The following is a 26,895-nucleotide window of genomic DNA, read 5'->3' on the forward strand; positions in this document are numbered from 1 at the left end:
ATGTCCCTTCTTGCCACAATAATGGCATTCCAAATCCTTTTTGGAGTGGGACTTGCTCCTTCCCCGTTCTTGGCTTTTACCCCTTTGCTGGGATCTCCCACGTGCATTCATTGCATTGGACTTTCCAACAGAGTTGTTCTTCCTGTTCATCTCCTCTTGAAGAAGAGCACCCTCAACATCTGCATATGACAGCATAGCATTTGAATTGCTAGTGGCTGTCCTGAATGTAACTCTCTGGCAAAGTGAATAAGAGAAAGGTGGCTTTGAACTCATCGTCTATTGCCAACTTTTGATTGATGACTTGGCTGACAACACCATTAAACTCATTTAGATGGGCTATCATAGACGCCCCTTCCTTCATTTGAAGACCTATGAGTTTCTTCAACCAATGCACTTTGCTTGGCATACAATCTTTGCCACATTTCCCAAGCTGTCTTCTCTTCACGAATGCTGAAAAGTAAAGAGTCTGACACAGACAACATGATAGTAGATCTTGCCAGCTCATCCATATCTTCCCATTCTTCAGCAGTAAGAGAAGCGGGCATTACACCCCTTTCTTTGATGGGCTTGTGTTGCTTCTTCTGGAGCAACACATTATAGCACTGGGTTTGCCAAATGTCATAATTATGTGAGCCTTCAAGCTTCTTGATGTGAAGCAATGAAGAGCTCTCACCTGTGGTTGCCATAGCAATATGCAACCTGTCAATGCCTGACTCCCTGGAAGATGTGCGAACACTGCACCAAAAGCACACAAAGTGCTCACAGTTGTTCTCCCAAAGTTTATCTCCCACTGCGGAAGCACGAATGCAACTCTACTCCCACTGAATGTGATGAAATCACCAAAATCTGGCTGCTGCAGATTTAGGACAGCACCTTAGATGTGCTCTGTTCCCCTTCCAAAGTACTATACAACAGTACTAAGTGCTCACCAATGATGTACCAAACCTGTAACGGCAAGTACAGCAGCTGAAAATGAGCCTTTTCCTCACTCAAATCAATGTACAGCCATGCCAAAACTTGTACAAAGTTGTACCAAATCTGTACCAGCAAGTATAGTAGCAATAAATGCTCTCCTGGCTGTCCAAATGAGTGAAAATCAGACTTTTACAGTCCCCACCACTGCATACAACAGTCCCGAACAGAAATTGGGCAAAAGCCCCTTGACTGCAAGTGGATTTCTGAGGATTCAAGGCATAAAAGTCTTGCCTGCTGCTTTGCCAAGCTCAACAAGCATAAAATCTTGAAAAGCCCCTTGATTCAAGATCAATTTCTGATCATACATGGTACATTAACGCACATGAAGGCATCCAGAGTCTTCACAATGCTTCCCCCTGGCCACATATACATCCAGTACATAAAAGCCCTTTGATTTACAGGCACATTGAGTGCTTGACAGGCATAAACACATTGCCCAAAGCATCAAATGCGAGTGCCTGCATGCAAATCAACCCAATCGGCACAAAAGCCCTTTGATTTGCACTGCAATTTCCTGCAATTTTGGCCCGAATGTGAGATTGCTCACATCATACAGCATGTATGAATGCCCAATTGCACAATTACATCAAAAGCCCCAAATTTTGACATCCATTTTCCTGCAAATTGATCCTGAATGTGACCAATGTCACCCAATTTTGCGTATTTTGCTCAAAATTTGAGCAATTTGGCACCTGTACCTGCTGAATTGATGATTGTACCTGCTCAATTGCAAATCCCAAAAAAAATTGAAGCATGTACCTCTGAAATTTCTGATTAATGTTGCAGAAAGGGAGGAGTCGTATTTGATGACTCGTATGAGATGCTGCTGGAAGCGAGATGCCTTCGTTGCCTTATCAGATTCTTGGAGCTTTGATGGCTGCTCCAATCAAGCTACTACTTGTGATGTAGATGCCCAAGTACATGCACGCAGGCGTTTACCATGAAGCGCCCAAAATAGAAACGCCTATAGTTATGGCGATGCCGACTGCAAAGAAGGCGTAAGCTGGCGTACACGGCATCCGACCAATGCTCACACAGTGACCAAGCTCAAGCACGAGCTATCCACGTCACAAAACTGCTGCGAGCGCTACCCCAGGGAGTCGGGAAGAAGGCGATGGGCAAGCGAACCAGTCGACATGCACCACAAGGTCTTTTGCTCGTTGACGCCGCCTCCGACCGGTGGCCAGCGCTACACGCGACGAGGCATGTTTTTTCTTGCCGGCCGCGTTGGAGTCACACCTGTAAGCGCACACACGCGCACGATTTCTAGCTACCGGAGACGTCGACGACGATGACTTTCTTGCCGGCCGCGTTGGAGTCACACCTGTAAAGCGCACACACGCGCACGATTTCCAGCTCATGCGCTTTCAAGCGCTTCACACTTTGCGCACGATTTCCTCTCTGCACGCTTCACAGCTCTGCTGGCTCGTGTGACGTAAAACCCTTCGCTTCACCCACAGCTGTACGACAGCAAGCTCTCCCAGGTTGTCCGGCCCACTGTGCAGCGACAGGCAGCATTTCACAAGAAAACACAAGCAAGTCCGTCCAGAGCAGCTTTCGAAGGTGAACACAGGTCCATCCACAGTAGCTCGAAGGCGGGCAGGTCCAGGCAGTCTAGCAAGCTCTGATACCAATTGATGGAAGATGAGAATTAGGGTTTCATGTGGGAGACATACACAGAGAGAGAGAGAGAGAGAGAGAGAGAGAGAGAGAGAGAGACATATGGGGATAAGTCAACTCATCAAGTGTGAGTGTGTGACTCCTCTATCACACATGTATATTTGCTCTAGTACACATAGTGCACTTAGTACATTAAAAGTACTAAGTGTACTATGTACTATAAAACACATGGGCTTGTACACACTACAAGGGTGGGCATAGTGCCTTTACCCCAACAGCCCGTTGGGATCCACTGGAAAGCCTCAACTGGTCGCCAAGTCGAGGCAGTTGTAGAGCCTACCCAAAAACCACACGACTTGTGCCAGTTGATCTGCGCTCTTGATGCACGACAGAAAATCTCGATCACCTCCGCGAATCTCTGGAGATTCTTAACATCTCCAGCAAGGTAGGTTGCTGTGTCATCTGCAAACTCTGAGTCCAGCAGCTTCTCCTGCGTGTGGAGGGAAAGGTGCAATCCCTGAAGTCCGGTCTCTTGAGCAGAGAGAAAACTACTCATGGCCTCGGCGACAAATAGGAAGAGGTACGGTGCCAGAGGACAGCCCTGTCGAACCGAGCGGGAAAGGGGGAATCTGTCGCCTCGGGCTCCCTGAATGAGAACTTGGCTGTGTGATGCTGAATAAAGTCCGGAGACTCCACGAATCAACTCCATGGGGAATCCAATCCGGCTCATAGTGCCCTCCAGAAAGCTCTAGTCCACCTTGTCATAAGCTTTCTGAAAGTCCAGGAGTAGCACAATGAGGTCTTGTTGCTGCATCTAGCCGAAGCTGTGGCCTCCCAAAAGGTAAAGATGTTACCCAGAGTGCTCCGATCTTGGACAAAACCAATCTGAGTGTCGTGGATCAAGTCTAGGAGAGAAGGTTGAAGTCTCAAACTGATGGCCTTGGCCAAAATCTTATAGGCCGTCCCTAGAAGGGTGATTGGTCTCCATTGCCAGATCTCCAATCTATCTCCACCCTCCTTGGGAATTAAATGTATCAAGGCCTCTGTGAGTCTCTCTGGCATGGCACATGTGAGCATAATCTCATTGAAGGCAGTACGAAGGCCACCTTCCACCATGAGGTCCCAATGATGAAGAAAGAAAGAGACAGGAAGCCCATCCGCCCCCGGGCATTTACCCTTGGGTAATGCTGTCACTGCCTTCGCCAGCTTCTCTAAAGTGAAAGGGGTCAATAAGAAAGACCGAAGGGAGGGGGGAGCCACCTCTCTCGTGTGCCTCCAGACTCTCTCGCGCACGTTCATCACCTGGGGGGATGATTGGGCACCAGTGAGAAGAGATCGGAAGAAATTCGTCGTGATGGCTCTCACGTGTGGGGGGTCAAAAACAGTAGCTCCATCTTGGCCACGCAGCCTGTGAATACCGTCTCTCCTCTTGTGGGGGCCAACTATCTCAAAGAAATCTCCAGTAACTTTGTCACCTACCTGAGTCCAGAATGCAGCCCTGGCATGGTATCTATACTCCACCCTCCTCTCCTCGATGGAACGAATCTCCGTGCGGGTGGCAGCAATCTGACTCTCAATCCACGAGCTATCTAAGGAACTCCCTTGAAGACGCTGTAAACAGGCTAGGCCCCTCCTTAGACTCCTCTCGTGCTCCTGAAATACTGGGCGGCATCGTGTAAGAAAACACTGATCTACCCCAGGCCATCATTCAAAGTGCATGCTGCAGAGCTTGAGGAGAAGTCCAGTCACCCCCATATTTGCTTGATCCGGCTGCAGATCTCGGGGTCCTGAATGAGGCTATTTGGAATCCTGGAGCTTGCATGCATGTCATGCCTCCATGGGTCCTCTAGGGAGAGAATAACCGGGGCATGATCGGCAAATGTAGTGCTTGCCAGAATGCCAACCATGCCTCCACGGCTGCAAGCCCACTCGTCGACATAAAACTTGTCCAGCCGAGAGAGGTTGGGGCCAGTGCTCCGCCTATCTGATCGAGAGAAGCTAAGACCCCCAAAGCAACGCTCGAACTCTCGAGGATGCCAAAGGTCTTGTCCCCTAAGAATCAGTATCATCTCCTCCCAGGCAGAGTGTAGCGGACTAGGATGCCCATCGTGCAAGCACACTAAATCACTAGGGTCCTCTCTAGGGTAGTATACCCTCAGGAGTTGGTACATGCTAGGGAGATGGCGATATCTCTGCCCCACTCCACTACGCACTCACACAGACTCAAGAACAGAACTCCACACAAGAGCTACCTAAGTGACATGCACACAGCACAAGATAGAAGTAGGCAATAGTTGGGACATCACAAGACTATCTCTTACATTGGGGATCCTCGCTTGGTACAACAGGCTCCCTATATACAATGGGCGTGCCTCTTGGGCTATCATGAGCCAGGTGCTAAAAGTTGTCACTGATAGATGCCTTGGAGTAGGTGAGAGCGTTGAGCACAAGTAGGTGACAGATGCCGTTGGAGTGGGTGAGAGGCGCTGACGAGTAGGTGGGCGCCGCTTTGTCGGTCAAGTGGGTAGCCAAACTTGGAAGTGGGGTCGCCGGAAATTCCCACTTTGTGCGCTTGGTGGTTGGCCTTGTGGGTGCCCTTGAGGTTCACGAACTTTGGGATGCCTGATCTTGGGGCTCACACAGTGAGGATGCCGAGTTGGGGATGCCCGATCTTGGGGATTCACGGGGCTTGGGTGCGAGACCACGGGCAATGAGGGTGACTACACAGAGTACTCCATTCCTAAGACTATGGCCGTGCCACCTCCATGTCTATCCTCTGCTGCCTCTATCATATTGAAGTCACTGCCCATGCACCAAAAATCAGCTTGGGACAGGGCTTGTCGGACAGTGCCCCAAAAGATAGCTCTACCTGCAGCAGCATTCAGGGCATAAATGTTGAGGAAGCCAACTTTATCCTCCCCAATCAGAATGGTAACCCACTGAGCACGTCCTGGAACTGAGACTCTCGATCCTGTCATAGACGGCAAAAGTTGCTCACTGACAGAGAGAGACAGTCCTTGTGTTCCTGAAGGGCCGAAGGATGGAGACCAAAAAGTATGACTCCTACCTGGTAGAATCTTCCTGCAGCAGCGGGTGCGCCCCTCAGTAAGGTGACAGAGAGAGACACTCCTTGTGTCCCTGAAGGGCCGAAGGATGGAGACCAAAAAGTATGGCTCCTACCTGGTAGAATCTTCCTGTAGCAGCGAGTGCGCCCCTCAATAAGGTGGTGCTCCTAGAGGAAAAGAATGGCGTTAGGTCCCCCAACCATAGCTCGCCCCAGCTCTCCTCTAAGGATGCCTCATCCCTGAAAGCATTGAGTCCCCCCTAAGCCCTGAATGTTTTGTGAGACAATCCTCATATCAATCTTTGTGTGAGGTGGAACTATCGGAAATGCCCTCCACTCGAAGAGTCTTGGGCGCGGGCTTAGACGGGGAATAGTCACAATCTGTCGTGGTGCGAAGTCGTGCCAAGTGGGCGTGGATCTTGCCCTCCATGTACTGCCACTTTGCCTGAGCATGAGAGTATGCATGCTCCGTGCTCCATCAATCACGATGAAGATATCTGTAAGAAGGGGGGAGGTGTGCTGCGATAGAGGTATGCATGAACACAAAAAGCAGCACCTCTGGGCTGGAGGTCACCATCTCCCCTCCCTAGTCTCTCTGGGCTGATCCACCAAGCTCCATCCTGGCCAGTGGCCATATATGAGTAAGGCTGTCGGTGATGCGGAGATCCTGAAGATGCTGGGATAGCTCAAGTGCCTGGCCCTAAATGGTAGTGGCCACCGACTCTGGATCCCACCCTGTCCCGGGGGCTGCACTCAACGGGAAAGAGAAGATCATCGTGCCGTTCTCTGGTGTAGAGGGTTTGGAGTGGTGGAAAAAAAACATACCCGAATAGGGGCTACAATCTCCTCAAACCTATCTGTCCCTTCCGTCGAAAGACACTGGAAGAAACTAAAATCCACAGGCTGCCCCAAGATGCTGGGGGCCTCGCGTGGAGACTCAGGTGGGAGAGCCCTCACTGGTGAGGCTGCAATGGTCATCTCCACTGGCTCTGAGAAACGACGAATCAGGTTACGAATGGAACTCACCGGCTGTCTGCTCTCCGGGTTAGGGGCTGCAGGGTGTTGACGTTGTGAGGTGAAAAAAAGAAGAAAAGACCACTGCCTCTATAGCCCTTCACCTCCCAAACTTGGAAACACTAACACGAACGGGGGCACCACCAGCCACCGGCTGGAACACTTTCCACACTTCACCACCCAACCCACGCCAGAAAGACAGCACAAAACAGGGGCACCATAGACAAAGATAAACACCCAACAATATATTCCAAATCAACACACTTCATACAAGCTTCTCCCGACACAGAAGCTTTACTCACACACCATACAAACACTTAGACCTGTCACTGCCGAGGATACACCACATCCCCAATCACCGCGAACCTCTCACCTGCCTGCTGTACCAATCACACCAGAAAGAACCCGGCCACTCTCACCCTTCAAAGGGCGCCCCACCAGCTAACCCTCAACTCTTCTGCAGCCCATCACTTCTGCATGTGTCGCCAGCAGCAGCTACCCAATCTCTCTCTCACTCTCTGTGCTGATCCTCTGTCACCTCACCCTCTTTCTCTTGCAGCTTATCTGTCGTGCTTCCGGCCCCACCAACCTCTGCACATCCCTTGTCTACGGCCACACGTGCCCTCTCTTTTCTTCACAGCGATCCTCCACTAGTCGCGAGCCCTCCTGGGCATCCAGCCTCTCTCACTTGTCGAAAGCCCAAGCGGCTTCCACCATTCACCTGCCCTTCAGCAGCTGCACCCTCTGCTCATACCTGCTCTCTGCAGCCCACGCTAGGCCTTTGACTCCAGCCAGTCAGCCATCAGCCGCACACAGAGGCCTTCTCCTCAGTCACGCTAGCTTCCACACGGCCCACACCAGCCACGTAGCTGCGTTATCACCTCAAGGGCACTCAAACTGTGTGTGTCTGTCGAGAGCCTGCAGTTCTTCCGAGAGCTCCCCCCAGTCCCTTCACGACTGTCGCCAGTCTATCTCCTTTAACGCCAGCAGCTCGTCCTCACAAAACCAAGGCGGCTCTCACGTCGGCCCTCCAGTCGCTACACCAGTAGCAGCCACACTCTGCGCCCCAGCGCTTCCCCTTGGCTCTGTCTTGCAGCTGCGCCAGAGAGCAAAAATAAACAAGGCGGCCACTCTCCTTTTCATCTGCGGGCTGCGCATCTCCCGCCAACTTTCCACGCTTCTGCAGCCTTCCAGAACTCCTCGCGTTTTCCTTTCACATGCTGGCCGTTGCGCTGGCCTCTACGTGGCTTTTGTTTTATGGGTCACGTTTATATCATTTTTTTCTTTAAGAGCTTCAATAATGGCTACCATAACATCCCTTTTCACACCATGTCCAAGCGACCTTGGCCCCTTCACCTCTAAATTGCCCATGCTTCCATACACTTGAATACAGCCTTTAATTGCCCACTCATATTTGGGACGCGTACACAACCAAGCTGCTGCGAACAGCTGAAACCATTTCCAACGAACTACATTCCGGACAGGCCTGCACGAGCCTGTTGCCAAACCGTTCCACCCTGTACACCTGGCAACACCCTCAAAGCCAAACTCTTGACACACGCCATGTATCCATATGTACACGAGCCCAAAAGATCTCTCAGAAAAACGCCTGACATACTTTGCCAACCCCCCCATCTGCTAGAGCATTCATGCTCAGCAGCAAAAAGCAAAAGCAAATCCAGTAGCTATCCACCAAGATCAAAAGGAAACAGCAACTCACCATCCCATTCCCCAGCATCTGTGAAAACCAATGGCTGCACCACTACATGCCAAACATCAACCATAACCACCAGAAAATCATCTACGTCCACTTCACCCACAACGAACCTCCTCGTCTTCAAAACCTGTGGCATTGCAACATCTAGCATCCAATTCATCAATACCAGTGAAGGCCGGGTTCCAATATTTGGACCTTTCTGCACACAAAAATCTAGATCCTTTCCAACAGCAGTGTCCACAAACACTTCCAGTTCCTACACTTCAGGCATCTCTTCACAACCATACAGCTCAACCGGTTCAGAACCCTTGTCATCCTTAGACTTTGCCTTTAGCATCTCAGCAACACGCAAAGAAGCCTTAGCTACACTCTCGACCATATCTGCATCCATCTCTATCTCTGGCTCCTGCTCATCAAGGCTAGCAACTTCCCAGATATCATCCTCAAGCACACTACTCTCCTCACAATGCTCTTCATCAACCAAATCAACATGCATACCTTCTTGAGTGTTGCCAACCCCCCTGGTATCATCGTCCAAAGACTCCCCAGCACATAATGCATCCAATGGAAAAACATCCATACCATTCATCGCAGGTACCAAATCATCATCAAGCTGTCCCAGAAATTCCATAATAATAGGTTTTCCTCCATGCTCTCCACATCCGTATCACAAACCGTCTTCACTTCATCACAAGTCTCTACCCCATCCTCCTCCCTTGTAGAATCTGGCAAAGAATCATCTTCAAAGCATCCTGTATCCAGCTCCTTTTCTTTCTTATCATCAGCCAATCCCAAGACATCATCCTCTTTACTTCCATGTGCATGCATGTCATCCAGATCCGAATGCAAACGATCTCCAATAGGACTTTCCAAATCACTGTCATGAGCAGCTATGACGTCCAAATCCAAAGAAGAATCCACTGGCAACTTCTTATCTTCACTTTGCTCCTTCATCTGCTTCTCATCCACCTTCACATGCTTTAAAGACTTTGGAAAAAAATCAGAAGGCACATAGAACATCCCCCTTTGCACCTGTATAGGCCTTTGAGGTTCCTGTCTAATCAAACTTTGCATAGGACTCTTATCCACCTCAACCAAATTTACCTGCTTATCCCTTGCAGACACAACACCTTCATATGGATAAATACCCATCTCCATCTGCTCCAAAATCTTGCCTTCCTTTTCCCTAGCAACCCTAACAGCATCATCAAATGACTTGGGATTCTTCAACTCAACCCTGACCTTCAAATGAGGTAACAAACCATCAATGAACAAGCTCTTCTTCAGAAACATAGGAGTAACTTCCTGCTTCAATGTCATACACCACTTACCCCACAAACATGTAAATACCTTCACAAATTCATCCAGTGATTGCCCATGAACCTGCTTCAAAATGTTCAACTCCTGCCAAAGCACACTAGAATCCTCCACTTGCTGAAAACGCTCCAAAAGGCCTTCTTTTAACCTGTCTAAGGTCAAAACACCATGTACCTCACCTGCCGCATCCTGTGCTTCAAAATCCTTAAGCCAACTTCGGGCATCTCCCTTCAAGAAAATCTTTATCAGCTTCAGAACCTGCTCTTTATCTGTCACATGATTGCTAATGCATGCCAACTCCATTTGCTCCAAAAAGTCAACCACATCTTCACCCTTCCTACCATGAAACTCCGGATAAGACCACATCATGACAAACCTGTCACTATCCTTGAGCTCTCCTCAGTGGAACATACGCCCTTCTAGGCAAAGAACAACACCAGAGCTATCCTCAGTGGGGGCACCAGAAGAATGTGAGGTGAAAAAAAGAAGAAAAGACCACTGCCTCTATAGCCCTTCACCTCCCAAACTTGGAAACACTAACACGAACGGGGGCACCACCAGCCACCGGCTGGAACACTTTCCACACTTCACCACCCAACCCACGCCAGAAAGACAGCACAAAATAGGGGAACCATAGACAAAGATAAACACCCAGCAATATATTCCAAATCAACACACTTCATACAAGCTTCTCCCGACACAGAAGCTTTACTCACACACCATACAAACACTCAGACCTGTCACTGCCGAGGATACACCACATCCCCAATCACCGCGAACCTCTCACCTGCCTGGTGTACCAATCACACCAGAAAGAACCTGGCCACTCTCACCCTTAAAAGGGCGCCCCACCAGCTAACCCTCAACTCTTCTGCAGCCCATCACTTCTGCATGTGTCGCCAGCAGCAGCTACCCAATCTCTCTCTCACTCTCTGTGCTGATCCTTTGTCACCTCACCCTCTTCCTCTTGCAGCTTATCTGCCGTGCTTCCGGCTCCACCAGCCTCTGCACATCCCTTGTCTACGGCCACACGTGCCCTCTCTTTTCTTCAGAGCGATCCTCCACTAGTCGCGAGCCCTCCTGGGCATCCAGCCTCTCTCACTTGTCGAAAGCCCAAGCGGCTTCCACCATTCACCTGCCCTTCAGCAGCTGCACCCTCTGCTCATACCTGCTCTCTGCAACCCACGCTAGGCCTTTGACTCCAGCCAGTCAACCATCAGCCGCACACAGAGGCCTTCTCCTCAGTCACGCTAGCTTCCACACGGCCCACACCAGCCACGTAGCTGCGTTATCACCTCAAGGGCACTGAAACTGTGTGTGTCTGCCGAGTCCAGAGCCTGCAGTTCTTCCGAGAGCTCCCTCCAGTCCCTTCACGACTGTCGCCAGTCTATCTCCTTTAACGCCAGCAGCTCGTCCTCACAAAACCAAGGCGGCTCTCACGTCGGCCCTCCAGTCGCTACACCAGTAGCAGCCACACTCTACGCCCCAGCGCTTCCCCTTGGCTCTGTCTTGCAGCTGCGCTAGAGAGCAAAAATAAACAAGGCGGCCACTCTCCTTTTCATCTGTAGGCTGCGCATCTCCCGCCAACTTTCCACGCTTCTGCAGCCTTCCAGAACTCCTCGCGTCTTCCTTTCACATGCTGGCCGTTGCGCTGGCCTCTACGTGGCTTTTGTTTTATGGGCCACGTTTATATCATTTTTTTCTTTAAGAGCTTCAATAATGGCTACCATAACATCCCTTTTCACACCATGTCCAAGCAACCTTGGCCCCTTCACCTCTAAATTGCCCATGCTTCCATACACTTGAATACAGCCTTTAATTGCCCACTCATATTTGGGACGCGTACACAACCAAGCTGCCGCGAACAGCTGAAACCATTTCCAACGAACTACATTCCGAACAGGCCTGCACGAGCTTGTTGCCAAACCGTTCCACCCTGTACACCTGGCAACACCCTCAAAGCCAAACTCTTGACACACGCCATGCATCCATATGTACACGAGCCCAAAAGATATCTCAGAAAAACGCCTAACAACGTGAATGCTCTGGAGAGGAGGGCCGCGGGGGCGGGGGGCGGGGGGCGGGGGGGCACAGAAGAAGAGGAAGGGGTAGATGGAGTGACTGCGGGTAGAGTCGGAGGCGAAAGGGGTGGGGGCGAGGGGAAACGAGAAGGTGGAGAGGTTGGAGAGGGACTCTGCTCTGCTGAGAGGCATCCATCGGAGGGGAAGGCTGCTGGGAAAGGCTCGAAGGCACAGAAGAAGAGGAAGGGGCAGATGGAGCGACTGCGGGTAGAGTCAGAGGCGAAAGGGGTGGGGGCGAGGGGGAGCGGGAAGGTGGAGAGACAGGAGAGGGACTCTGCTGAGAGGCATCCATCGGAGGGGAAGGCTGCTGGGAAAGGCTCGATGAAGAGAGGGTGGGGTCAACTTGCCCCAATGGGCACCGAGGGCCTGGAGAGGAGTCGCGACGAGGAATCGGCCGCCACATCGGGGGTGGGGGGGGCGTCTGCCGGGTGGGTGTTGTGATAAGTGCTCGTAACGGTTCTCTGACAGAATTGAATCCTCTTGCATGCTACCAGCTTGGCGCGCACGGCGGCGACGCTCAGCTTTGGTGCTCGGGCGGGGGCTAACCGTACGCTACTCTCTGGCTGGTGGGTCATCCATGGTCGAAACCTGGTGCTCCGCGGCCTGGGAACCTACTTCTCTCTTGGCCCCTTGGTGTGGATCTGAGTGGGAAGTAGGAGGGGGGACCACCGGGGGCAGTCTCCTAGACTGACACCGAGGGCAGGCTCTGGCCAAATGACCCATCTGCGTGCAAATGAAACATTGGCCTGGAAGGCCGGAATACTCCACTCTCTGAATAATGGGGTCGCCCCGAAGGCTAGGCAGTGGGAATAGATATCATGTGAGGCACTGAATCGGGTGAGACAACACAGATGCAGACAGATGAAATCCTGGTTGCTCGTGTGAGGGCCAAGCCAGTGGGGGGGGGATTCCATCACTCTCCCGATGGCACCACCTATCACTGGGAGAAGAGGAAGGTATTCGTTCCTGAGACCTAGAAACCAGACTGTCATGAGAAAGCCTGAACTCCGGCGAGAGGGTCGGATGCTGAGTCAAAGCCGTGCTGCCACCGTGCAAAGAAGGCCTGGGCCGTACGCAATGCAACGGGGCTCAGCCGCATGACAAGATCAAACGCCGCTGGTGAGTTGAACTCAACCTGGTAGTAGCCACACCCCAAAGGATGAATGTCAGTGATCTTTCCAGGTGCACCTAGGAGGTTAGCCTTAAGAAGATCCTTGAGTTGGCCATGCGCGGGGCGGCTATTGACAATCTTGCAAACCAGGGTGGAGGCCTCTAGTGCTGCAACAGTCGTGTGGTGAGGATCTGAAGGTCTGCATCGGAAAATGATAAGCAAGCAACGACGGTCTTGATTGGGGATGACGGAGCGGCTGCCATGGAGTCCTCCCGAGGGAAAGACCAGAAAAAGCCGAGATTTGCTAGAGAAAAACACCTCGAAGACTTGAAACAAACCTGTAGGGAACGGGAGAAAGAGAGGGTACGGAAAGGGGGGGGCGAGAGCAAAAAAAGGGGGGTTGGCAGGTGGGTGCAAGGACTGGGGGGGAAGTGCGCAGAGGGGGGGGGGGGGGGGGGGATGGATGGCGAAAAAGGGGGGTGGATAGGGGGCGTAGAAGAGGTGGGCAGGTGGCGCAGTGGGGGGTCGATAGGCGGCTAGGGGGGAGGGGCGCCAACTGCGCAGGGAAGGGGGGGAGGGTGGTGAGAACAGAGGGGGGGGGAGTGCAGGCATGTAGGGACGGGGGGGAGCGCAGAGTTTCCCGCACGACTTTCGATTAGAAAGACACTTCAATTACATAAGTCATCATTTTGCATTGCATCAATCATCATTCACCTTTTGAAGAAGTCTAAGAGTTAGTAGAAGAATGTAGAAGGCCAGAGGTCACCCCTACGGGGTAGACCAAGGGCCTAGAAGATGTACCTTGGTCTAGAAGATGTAGAGTCTTTTAAGCTAGCTCTTTGTACCATAATACAATAAAACCCTAACACCAACTCTCTAAAGAAAGAAAGAAAGATATATTAAGCGTGTAATAAAGACCCAATGGGCCTATGAGACCAAAGTGATACAATAATGTCTAGGGCATATCTCATCATGGAATGGAAAATAAAGCAGAAACAAAACATAAACGTAGCTATCTCAGTGGGGTGATACAAAACTGTCCATGGAAACTCATCATGGAATACTAGGAACATAGAAACATGAGAGCAACATCAGCTCCATAGTGGTTGAGTACTTTAGGTACGGTGCGGTATGATACATGTATGGTACGAGTACGTAAAGTACGCATCAAGATAAGTGCTTTAAGTATGTTCACGTTTATATATATATATGTGTATCTGTGTGTGTATAAAATAAGAAACATCTAATGTAAGGTCCCTCCCAAGCCATGTATGTATGTGTCCCTTTTAATATAGATTTCAATAAGGAAAGAGAGTGTAATTAGAGAAGAGTGAGACAACAAGGCTAGAAACATTAAGAAAGTGTTAGAATAAAAATATTAGCTCCAAAAATCCATAAGAACATAAGAATAGTTCTATTAAAAGATAAGTATTCCCAAAAATAGAATTTCGAGTTTAGGTGATAAGAGGTCATATTTAGAGTACTTTTACACATTTAGAGTCCATACATACTAAAAATGTGAAAAAACAATGTGTTTCTAAAGATGGCACGTTTGTGGCTATATACAGACGTTTTTGCCTATTCTACGCGCGTTGGCTTGTAGACCAAATGCCTTCCCGTTCTTTTGACTGGTTATATGACCATATTCTGAGTTTTTATCAGAGAGTTATGGCCGAAACAATTTGTTGTTTCTGTCAGGGTCTCTACACAGAGAAAACTGTGAGAAGGCAGCAAGTAGCCTCAAGGTAATCCTAGAGTTTGAGATGTATATATCCCTTCATTCTTATCTAATATCTTGGAAAAGAAGCTTAGATTTCTATGGTCTTTCGAAGGAAGAGACCAAAACTCCATAGCTTTTCTTGTAGAGAACGAATAGTAGACCGTAGAGAAGGCTATTTTGTCATAGACCTTAGAAAGAGAGAAGAGTCACAGTATGAGTAAGAGAAGATAAAGCTTGGAGATTATTGGATGATTTCTATCAAAAGACAAGGTATTAGAAGACTCTATTCTCATATGAAAGCTCTTGTTAATACGAGCAAAGACAACGATAAACGACAAATTTCTATAAGGTATATACATATTTTGTTTTTCAATTACATATCATTCTTATTAGGGGTTGAGGCATGGCCCCGGCTTCTCTATTATTGTTAATAGTGATCTATTTGATTGATTTACTATTGAAAGTTTGTATTCTTTTAAACAATAGCATATGCCTAAATAAAGAATGTCTTATCCGCAATCTCAAGTTGAAATGCAAAAATCTTTGTGAAAAGGATTGTTTTCTTAAGAAGGTAACATGGATTCTAGTCCTATGGTTTAGTTGAGTAAATGGATTGTTATCTTGGTTAAATTAAGGTACAGGTACAACTCTCCCTGCCTTGATGCTGCCCCGTTCTTGTGCTTGTATAGCCAGACGGCGGAGATATTAGTAAGGCCCGGAGTTTGGCCCATGGTATCCCTCATACCATTGGGAGAATGAGGTTCGCCGATTGAGGCAAGTGATTGTGATGCTGCCTAGTTCTGAGGGCCCAGGCTAGTGCGGTGAATTAGCCCACCCTAGTGCGCAGACATCCCTCTGAGGGGCGGGAGGATCGAGCGATGGAGCCTGAGAGGGCGACAGGCCGGCTTGAGTCCTCGCCAGCGGCCGACGATGAGGTGTATGGTCCCGTAGAGTTTTGCCCAGCATGTAGAGGCTGGAAGGCCGAATTCTAGATCATCGGCGGTATAAAAGAAAAGAATAAGAGAGCCGGTTTGGCTTGTATGAAATTGATTCATGTTTAAACTTTGTTTTTATAAATCTTGTCTTTGGTATGATTGTATTGTAGAAAAAGACTGTTTTAACAAACCTTGTGAGAAAAGGACCGTAATTAAGGGACATGTTTATTTATGTCAAACAGTGTGGTAGGATTAATTAGAAAACAAATTGACGCGTGAGTAGGGTGGAAAGTGGGAGGATGGAATGCCCCGACGGCACCATCCTACGGACGGGTGGACCCGATTAGTCGGGTAGCTTTCCAACAGATTAAGTGAAAGCCCTACGCTAGATAAATAGGTTCTTGGGTAACTCTATTCTAGAAGACTAGGCCAGCGGCTGTGCCTTGTATGGATGAGGAAAAAAGCGTTGCCTCTAGAAATCAAGTCTTGTAGTTACCCAATTTATGTGATCAATTACCCTATGGGTGATTTGATTTTAGAAGACCACGCTCCCCCTGCGGGATAGAACTAGGTCTTACCTATGAATCGTATCCTTGAATCTCTGTATGGTCAAGGTGTCGATGAGTAGGAAATTTTCTGTAAGATAAGACTTAGTGGACTATTTTAAGTGTTTCCCTTATTTTTGGAAGGGGGGAATCTTACATCTAACATCCATACTGAGCAATGACGAGGGACTAAAATAATTAAAAAACGGGCCAAATAAGTGCTGTACATTGAACCTCATATTTGGTACGAAGATCTTATCCGTACAAGGTACGGTACGTATGGAGTGGTACGGAAAGTACCGAAGGTACTCATCAGATGAGTACGGGTATGGAATGCAACTATGATCAGCTCCCAGTAGATGGTATACCACTCTCCAAAATATCAAGCATGGGGCTAATGAGTATGGCCGAGAGGTTTCCCTTAGCTATGTCACGTGGAAAGGTAGCTCGATGGCGGTGGAGCATGTCTTGGACCGGGAGTTGATGAGGGGATCGTGGCTGACGGCCAGGGGGCCGGGGGTGTCTGGCACGTTGGAGTACGGAGGCCGGGTCCGAGGTAACTCCCCTCGAGCGAGGAGAGAACAAAGCTCAAGCGAGATAATATTGCACGACACAATGAAGATTAGATTAGTTGCTTGAAAGCTTCATGAGTACATGCTTTTTTAGGCTGTAAGGGCTTGAGCACGAAGGAAAGAAACATTGACTCGTTCCGTGAAGCCCATGGAGGTGGGGCCCAGAAGGTGTCCGGTGTAGAAGCTGACAATGGCAGAGGTGAGGCTCTTTGGAATGTGCATGATAGACCTATGGACACATGGCCTGCTGTCCCTATGTGAATAGCCTCATGTATGAGTCACTTTATTAAAAAAAAAAAACTCTCTCTTGGTGCACATGGCTGCTGCTCGCTGCTACAGCAACGAATCATGGAGGGGCAGTGAGGCCGTGGGACAAGGAAGGCTTTAAGAAGCCTTAATTTGCTGCTGAGTTTTTTTTAATAAGGCTTTTGACAAGCCTTACTAAGGCTTAATTCCTGCTGAGAATCACCGTGGCCAGCTGCACGAGAAGGGGCAAGAGCTTTGCAACATGCCGACCTGGTCCATCGGAGCCAAAGAGTAGAATGATGTGTGGCCAGCACAGCTTCTCAGCGTCCTAAAGTCTCATCTGCTGTGCCTCACCATCTCTGATTTTTTTATGCTGTGTAATACACCAGCTGACTGTCTCTCGGCCGCTTTGCCCATGTCACAGACCTGCAGGGGCGGCTATTTTCTGCTACATTGCTCGTTGCTATGGAGGAGGCACAAACCTGCTGTAGATGCAGCGTGTGGGGAGTAAAGGTGCTGAATATTGCAGCTATGAAATTACGTAATAGAGAGAAGAGAGCGCAAGCATCCTGGTTCATGGACAGAGAAGAAGAGGAGGCTGAAAAGATACGAATAGGCTCTGATACCATTTGTAGACAGAGGCTAGGGTTAACACCGTATAGGAAGGTAGGCTATGGGGGATCAAAGATCTGCATGTGTGGTTTAGAGAGAGAGAGAGAGAAAGAAAGAAAGAAAGATTTTATTAACGTCTTCCAAAAGACCGAACTCAGCCTATGAGACAAATCAGTGTACCTGTGTGGGGTATCCTCTGTCATCCCAACAAAATGAAAAAGTACTGACCTAAAAAAGCTGAATCTGGGTGTGCAATAAGTACATAGCGAGAGAGAGAGAGAGAGAGCGCATAGCTCAAGAGAGAAAATTTTGCACGACACAATGAAGATTAGATTAGTTGTTTGAAAACGTTCATGAGTACATACTATTGTAGGCTGTAAGCCTTATCTTTTGACCCATATCAAATCACACATACAAACATACACATGACACATATATTAAAGCTGTGTTTTGGAAAGCTTTCTCAGAAAGCCGCATGAGGAACCAACTGTTAGGTTTATGATAGTCGAACTCATTAGTCTTCTTTCAGGTTTCACATGGGTGTCGTGGGGCGGCTGGCCTAACTTTCTCTTTAGTATAATTTCTCAATGTGAGGGCAAGTCTATGATTATTCGTTGTGATTGTGTTAATTACATGAGTATGCCAAGATTTGCTAAACTTAACTTGCCGTTCAGCTTACCGCTCTCTTCTCACTACACCGCGTATTGTTTTTTGACTGAAGATGGGGCTAGATTGCCAGTCACTATATGCATTTTCTGTAAATTAGCGCTGAAATTGTGCAACTCTTGCATAGGGATGAAACTTTTGCCTCTTTTTTTCAACAAAATATGTGTACTCCATCTTTGTGTGGCTGGCCTTATGCTCAGTGACTAAGTTCTTCATTTCTTGTTTGGGACACTCCTAATAATAGGGAACACAATAAAATCAACAATAGTGCTCCCGTCACTTTCATGTGCATACAAGGTGGATGAAACCGATCCCGTCAAGTGGGAAAGACTCAATTGGACACCTACACGTTTAATAGCACAACTTTAAAACCACAAATATGAAATGGACAACTTTAAACAACTTGAAATTTAAATGAACAGAAATGGAAAGATGGACACCAGCACTGGGGCCGGAACGGGCCGACCCCCCCCTCAATATATGATATATTTATTGGGAGTATTTAAAGAATACAATGCTCCATGGGTTCTGAGAACCAGATGATGTCCATGTACATATGAAAACAGTATTAAACAAATAACTCGAATTTTGATGTAGAAAAACTCGGAGCAGAACGACCACTAGTGTGGTCCAATCACTACGGTCCTGTGCTTTCACTGGACTCCGCGGAGAGCACCACACTGGTGTTCCGAGACCACGCACAGACAGGCGCTCTCGTACTAACGCCTGGCTCTCCCGATCTCAGCACCTTTGGACCGAGGTTCGCCCATATAGCTTGGACAACCCGGCACCGAACGGGTGTAGGCCGAGCGGGGCGAATCTTTTGTCAGATTTAAACATATAGAACTTTACTCAAATCTGAAAATCACTTACTTGTAGGTGGATGATAGAAGACCAAAACTAGTAGTGTTTGCTGAGGATGAAACCACCTTTGTTGGAGAAAGAGTTGTCTAGTGTGGAACTATCAAGACCAGCACCACCACGAAGTTCCACAGCCGCCTGCTGTGAGAGTAGGAGTGCCCACTAGCAAGGGGAGCAGAAAGAGTAGTATGTGTAGTTACCTTGCTGTGAAGAGCTGGCTGTCTTGTAGGAAGGGAAACGTAGCCCTCCAGAGGTGGCAGCTGCTGTGCAGGGTAGGCAGCCGACTATAGGAGAGGACGGAGGGAGTAGTGTGCAGCCTGCAGATAACTCCAGCACTGAGTAGGGGCAGCGCAGCCTATGGTGCAGTCGCCTGTAGGGGGGCAGTTGCAGCCAGCCTATGAAGGGGCAGTCGCCTCTTGTGTAGCTGTAGTATCCTGAAGCAGCAACAAGATGAACTCCAGCCGGTAGAAGAGCAAGCGCAGAGATGGTAGCCGCCTGGTTCTCCACGTAAGAGAGAAGCGATGCATGCCACGCTTGAAGAAAGGCCCTTTTTTTAATAAAATTAATGTGGAGATAACCTTAGCTTGCATGTGGGGAATTAGTGGGGGTTGGTGACACCCACCCCCACACTCACTTAAAAGTGAGGCTCCCCACCTTGGCCCCAAAGTGGGTGCCCAAAGGGGGTGCCCACTTTTAAGTAAGTGTGAACCCCTAACCTTATAACTCAAAGGGTTAGTATTTAATAACATTTAACAACATGTACCATATACTTACCACCTGTTCACATGCACTGAAACTCGTCAGAATACAGGGCAGACTTCACGACTCACTGGCAGGCGTCCCCGCTCAGTAAGTAACACGTCAAGCAGGCAAACACACGAATACATGTCATGCGAAAACAGTTTCAAGCATGCAAAATATGTGTGCATGTGCAAAAGTAACATGGACATATCTCCCGTTCATGGAACATGTACAAAATATTTGTCGGCACAAAACTGGCACGACATTTATTACATAAAAACCTGGTCTTCCTATGGAGTGACAGTCCCATAGGTAAGACACAGTTCCAGGCACGAGTTTCCCTAGGTGTGACAGTCCCATAGGTAAAACACGGCACGAATACTGGCTCTTCCATGGCGTGACAGTCCCATGGATCGAACACAGTCCAGGTCATACACGGGTGGCACTGATCTGGCTCCCGTCCATACGACACCATCCTGCTAACACACGGGTGGCACCAGTCTGGCTCCCGTCCATGTCAGCAAAATACTGGCCTCTTCACACGAGACACTGGCCTGGCCTCAAGTGAACGAGACGCAAAAATGTGGGAATGGACCAAATGGTCGGCCACTTGGTGACATCCCCCCGGGCTTCTAAAGAGTTGACCTCAACTTAAAAGCCTCAAGATATGCCTGCAGCAACTGCGGATAATCTGCAAAATAATCTTCATTTACCCATTTGGCATCAATAGGCAAATAATTTTTAAATTTCACAAGGTATCTCCTGGAAAGCTTTGCTGCAGGTAGCTTTCTCTCCTTGTGAAAAACAATCTGTTCTGGCTGGAGGATCTCCTCAAGCTCTTCAATTTCTGGCGGATCTTCTGTGACAGGCTCATCAGGATCTGGCCCCACATATTTCCGAAATAGACTCACATGAAAAGCATTGTGAATCTTCCAATGACTAGGTAAAGCAAGCCTGTATGACACTTCATTGATCTTGTGAATCACCTTGAAGGGTCCATAATAGCGAGGAGAAAGCTTAGGATATGATCCTTCTCGTCCTGGCCTCTTCCGAAGCCTAGCCTTCTCAAATTTCAGCAATACCCAATCACCTTCTTTGACTTCCATGTCCCTTCTATGCTTGTCAGCAGCCTTTTTATGCTTATCCTGAGATCTTGCAATGGCTGTCCGCACCTGACCAAAGGCAACATCCAAGTCACGAACATATTCATCAGCAGCAAAAATCTCATCCTTGGTACGAAGGATGGGTGGCAAGACCACTCTGCCATAAACAACCTCAAATGGAGCCTTTCCTGTGGAAGCATGGATTGTATTGTTGTAGGCAAACTCAACAAGTGGAAGATACTTCTCCCATGCATGCTTTTGATCTGCCACATAACACTTCAATAAATCCAATACAGCTGAATTCGCAGCTTCACTTTGGCCATCCGTTTGGGGATGATAAGCTGATGAAAACTCAAGCTTAGTACCCATATTATCAAACAAAGCCCTCCAAAATAGGCTTGTAGTCCTGGGATCTCTATCCCCAACAATGGACTTAGGTATACCATGATGCTTGAAAATATTAGCAAGAAAAAGCTTTACCATGTGATCAGCTTTAATGGTTTTCTTGACGGGCAAGAAGTGAGCTTGCTTGCTAAACCTGTCCACAATAGTCCAAATAGCATCATTCCCATGCTGGGATCTACGCAAATCCATAATAAAATCCATCGTGATACTTTCCCAAGGTTGCGAGGGAATAGGCAATGGCTGAAGCAAACCTGGAGGCTTTTGCCTGTCGAATTTTACCTTTTGACAAGTAATACATTCACGCACATAAGCCTCAATGTCTTTACGCATGCTTGGCCAAAAGAAATATCTCTGAATCATGCGAGTAGTAGGCATAATACCTCTATGACCAGCATAAGGTGGAGCATGACATTCGTCCATAACCTTTGGACGCAAATCCTTCACCACACATAGGCAATTATCCTTCATGAGATAACCCTCATTGATAACATAAGAGGCATGTGAATGACCAGCCATCAAATCAGTCCATATATGGCAAAAATCAGCATCCAAATGATACAAATCTCTCATAGCAGATAGATCTCCATGAGAGGCCACTGAGACTGCAGCAATATAAGGCCTCCTAGATAGTGCATCGGCCACTACATTTTTCTTTCCTGGAGTATGCACAATCTGAAAATGAAACATGGAAAGAAAATTCGCCATTCTCATTTGCTTCTCTGAAAGCTTGGTTTGAGATAAAAAGTATCTCAAGCTTTGATGATCTGTCTTGACCACAAATTCAGCCCCAAGAAGGTAGTGTTTCCAAATCTTTAAGGCGTGAATTACAGCCAAGAGCTCTTTCTCATAGATATCCATATGAAGCTCAGCATCATGCAAACGACGACTCTCGTATGCAACTGCATGCCCTTCTTGATTTAGGACAGCTCCAATGCAATCACCACAAGCATCACATTCAACCACGAATGACTTATGTAAGTCAGGAACAATCAATACTGGACCACATATGATCGCATGCTTGAGCTGCAAGAAAGCATCCTGTTCCTTTGAAGTCCATTTGAAAATAGTTTTCTTCTTCGTGAGATCATGTAGAGGAGTTGCAATCATAGCAAAGTGCCTTATGAAACGCCTGTAGTATGAACATAATCCCAGAAAACTACGCACTTGATGTACGTTTTGCAATTCGGGCCAATTCCGAATAGTCTGTATCTTTGCAGGATCCATTGTAACTCCATGCTTGGATACAATATGACCCAAATAATGAATCTCTGAAAGGAAAAACTCACTTTTCTTGGCATTGACGAAAAGTTTATGCTTCCGCAACTCTTCGAATACTGTGACCAAATGAGTTCTGTGTTCCTGCTCATTCTTGGAGAAAACCAAGATATCATCAAAGAAGACTCCTGTAAACTTACGATGGGATCGGAATATCCTATCCATCATACGATTAAAAGTAGCAGGAGCATTGGTGAGACCAAAAGGCATTACCAAGAATTCATATAATCCGAAGGCTGTCCTGAATGCAGTCTTATGGACATCTTGTGGCACCACACGTATCTGGTGATAACCACTCTTCAAATCAAGTCTGCTAAAGCAAGCTGAGCCATCAAGCTTATCCAAGATATCATCAATACGTGGAATAGGAAATCTGTTCTTGATGGTAAGCTTGTTCAAAGCTCTATAGTCTACACACATACGGAATGATCCGTCCTTCTTTTGAACTAGAAGCACAGGAGAGCAGTAAGGTGAGGAACTGGGCTGAACCAAACCTTTCTCTAAAAGCTCGTTAACCTGCTTCATAATTTCTTCTTGTTGTGCAGCACTCACTCGGTATGCGGGTTTGTTAGGTGGAGAACTACCTGGCACAAGATCTATACAATGATCTTCGGGCCTTTGGGGAGGTAGTTCACCTGGCAATGAGTCAGCAAAACAGTCTTTGAATGCATTAAGAAAATTCAGCCTATCATTAGACATAGCATCCACACTTTGATGATTTGGCACAAGACTATCACGCACAAAAATCAAGTACGCTGAAAGACTCTTTTTCATTGCTTTATTAATTTGGATGTGTGATACAACTGGGATGGAATCCCCTTCTTTGCCAGCATCAATAAAGTGCATGCGGCCTTTATGCATAAAAGAAATCATATTGGACTTGTAGTCTTTGCGGGGCTCAAGCCTATGATGCCACGGCTTGCCCAACAATACATCACATCCATTCAAAGGAGCAACTAAGAAATGCTCATTGTCAAGGTAGCCCTGTATATGAATACGCAACTTCCCAATCAAAGGGGTAACCTGCACCTCTTTGCCAATAAATGCAGCTTCAGCTTCAATCTGAGGTCCCATGTTTTCAACCTCAATTCCCAATGCAGCTGCCATTTGCATAGAGATGAAATTGTCAGTTGCACAGTCATCAAACATGAAGAGTGCGGGCTGATCCTTAACTTGCCCCCATGCCTTGCAAACCATTCTCTCCTTAGCATCATGACCTGTATTACCTTGCACATCAGGAACTGCATGAACATTTGCTTTGGTATGCTTGTCCTCGTGCTTTGGTTTGCGATCTGGGCATTGCCGGAACATGTGGTCTTTGCTACCACAAGAAAAGCATTTTCCATCCTTAGCATATTGCTCTCTTTGCTCCGGGGTTAATCCAAATTTGTTCTTTCTTGGGCCCTGTTCTTTATTTTCAGCTTTACCACCCTTGTAAGGCTCCCGGAAGTTCTTTTTAGGTGGCTGTCCGCCCTTTTGCTGATTTGGGGCAGCCTTGTCCTTCGCCTTGGAACCTCCTTGATCTTGCTTGATCTTGAGCACCAATTGCTCTGTAGCAAGGGCAGAAGCTGTGAGTTGTTGCAACGTATGTTTTGGGTGCAATTCAATACCCGATCTATAAGCAGGTTGCAATCCAGAACGAAACTTCCTCTTTCTTTCCTCCTCAGAGATTAGCATGAAGGGAGTCACTTCCAGCAACACTTTCCAAAATTTATTAACATACTGTTGCACACTCTCATTATCTTTTTGTTCCAGCCTATCCCACTTTTGAGTGAGAGTTTGCTCTGCATTGGGTGGCAAGAACTGAGCATAAAATCTGTCTTTGAATTCCTTCCAAGTAGAGATGGGATCCTTGGTGATCTTTTCGGTGATCCACCAATGGGCAGCAGTGCCTTTCAGAAACATACTAGCATGGCGCACCTTCGACTTTTCTGTAAAGTCTTCATCGCTAAAAGCAATGTCGAACTGTGCCACAAACGCTAGCACCTTAGAAGCATCATGTTCACCATGAAAGACATCAAATTTGACAGATTTATCACCTGCTTTGAACTCCTTGAGCTTCCTGGCATGAGGCTCATGGTCCTCTCTTTTTCTTTTCCCCTTATCCAACGGGGTAGCCCTGTCTGCATGGGCTCCATGGGCCGTCAAAGAAGCTTCATGGGGCACGGTGGCATGTGCTCCACGAACTCGAAGCTCAGATGCATGTGACTTACCTGCATATGGCATGGTCTCTCCATGAGACAACTCAGAAGGCAAAATTTTTCTGGCAGCAGACCTGTCACCATGAGATACATATCTTGCATGCATGTGACTTTCGTGCCCTCCATGAGCACTGGCATACATATTTCTGTCAGGCTTAGTGCCTTGGGGAGAGGATGCATGACGAGAGGTGACAGTCACCTCTTCCTTTTGCATATAAGATTTCAGCCTCTGGGATGCAGGATCTCCATGCTTTAAACGAGGTGGATTTCTGAAAATCAGCTCCCCGTCATCCCCCTCTTTGATATCACCTTTGCGAAGGAGATAGGCAAGTGCCAACTCCCTTGGTTTCTTGCCCACTTCACGAGCCATTGATTCAAAGGTTACATCAACCATAGCATCTGCCTTCCTGGCTTCAATAGCACTTTGCAGATGAGGATCTTCATGCAAAAACTTCAATTCTTGCTCTTGAGCCTGCAAAAGTTTTCTCATATGTTCCATTTCAGCCCTCATAGCATCAGGGTCTTGTTCAAGCATAACTGTCTTTCCTGGAGACAGTTGACCTTTGGATTCACTATCCATAACCCTTTCAAGGGGCTTGTGTCTACCTCGCAGGGCATCAGACCCACGAGAAGCACTAGAGGGACCCCTCGAATTTGGTACTTCCAAAGGGTTGCCTTGGCTGTCCATTGTGTTCAAAGTTTGCTAAAAGCGGGATGTCCAATACACAGGTTCGTTTCCCCACTAGGAAGAGGGAAACAACCGTGCTCTGATACCAATGAAACCGATCCCGTCAAGTGGGAAAGACTCAATTGGACACCTACACGTTTAATAGCACAACTTTAAAACCACAAATATGAAATGGACAACTTTAAACAACTTGAAATTTAAATGAACAGAAATGGAAAGATGGACACCAGCACTGGGGCCGGAACGGGCCGACCCCCCCCTCAATATATGATATATTTATTGGGAGTATTTAAAGAATACAATGCTCCATGGGTTCTGAGAACCAGATGATGTCCATGTACATATGAAAACAGTATTAAACAAATAACTCGAATTTTGATGTAGAAAAACTCGGAGCAGAACGACCACTAGTGTGGTCCAATCACTACGGTCCTGTGCTTTCACTGGACTCCGCGGAGAGCACCACACTGGTGTTCCGAGACCACGCACAGACAGGCGCTCTCGTACTAACGCCTGGCTCTCCCGATCTCAGCACCTTTGGACCGAGGTTCGCCCATATAGCTTGGACAACCCGGCACCGAACGGGTGTAGGCCGAGCGGGGCGAATCTTTTGTCAGATTTAAACATATAGAACTTTACTCAAATCTGAAAATCACTTACTTGTAGGTGGATGATAGAAGACCAAAACTAGTAGTGTTTGCTGAGGATGAAACCACCTTTGTTGGAGAAAGAGTTGTCTAGTGTGGAACTATCAAGACCAGCACCACCACGAAGTTCCACAGCCGCCTGCTGTGAGAGTAGGAGTGCCCACTAGCAAGGGGAGCAGAAAGAGTAGTATGTGTAGTTACCTTGCTGTGAAGAGCTGGCTGTCTTGTAGGAAGGGAAACGTAGCCCTCCAGAGGTGGCAGCTGCTGTGCAGGGTAGGCAGCCGACTATAGGAGAGGACGGAGGGAGTAGTGTGCAGCCTGCAGATAACTCCAGCACTGAGTAGGGGCAGCGCAGCCTATGGTGCAGTCGCCTGTAGGGGGGCAGTTGCAGCCAGCCTATGAAGGGGCAGTCGCCTCTTGTGTAGCTGTAGTATCCTGAAGCAGCAACAAGATGAACTCCAGCCGGTAGAAGAGCAAGCGCAGAGATGGTAGCCGCCTGGTTCTCCACGTAAGAGAGAAGCGATGCATGCCACGCTTGAAGAAAGGCCCTTTTTTTAATAAAATTAATGTGGAGATAACCTTAGCTTGCATGTGGGGAATTAGTGGGGGTTGGTGACACCCACCCCCACACTCACTTAAAAGTGAGGCTCCCCACCTTGGCCCCAAAGTGGGTGCCCAAAGGGGGTGCCCACTTTTAAGTAAGTGTGAACCCCTAACCTTATAACTCAAAGGGTTAGTATTTAATAACATTTAACAACATGTACCATATACTTACCACC

General features: G+C 47.9%; 1 protein-coding gene across 1 annotated transcript in view; it reads left to right on the forward strand.

Annotated features, from left to right (window-relative positions):
* Nucleotides 1-26,895, forward strand: part of LOC147635055 (M28 Zn-peptidase nicastrin) — a 75,445-nt gene that overhangs the window by 45,802 nt on the left and 2,748 nt on the right. The window lies entirely within an intron of this gene.

Source organism: Cibotium barometz, chromosome 10 (assembly GCF_041138505.1).
Source record: "Cibotium barometz isolate CiBa-2024 chromosome 10, ASM4113850v1, whole genome shotgun sequence".
Taxonomy (NCBI): Eukaryota; Viridiplantae; Streptophyta; class Polypodiopsida; order Cyatheales; family Cibotiaceae; genus Cibotium; species Cibotium barometz.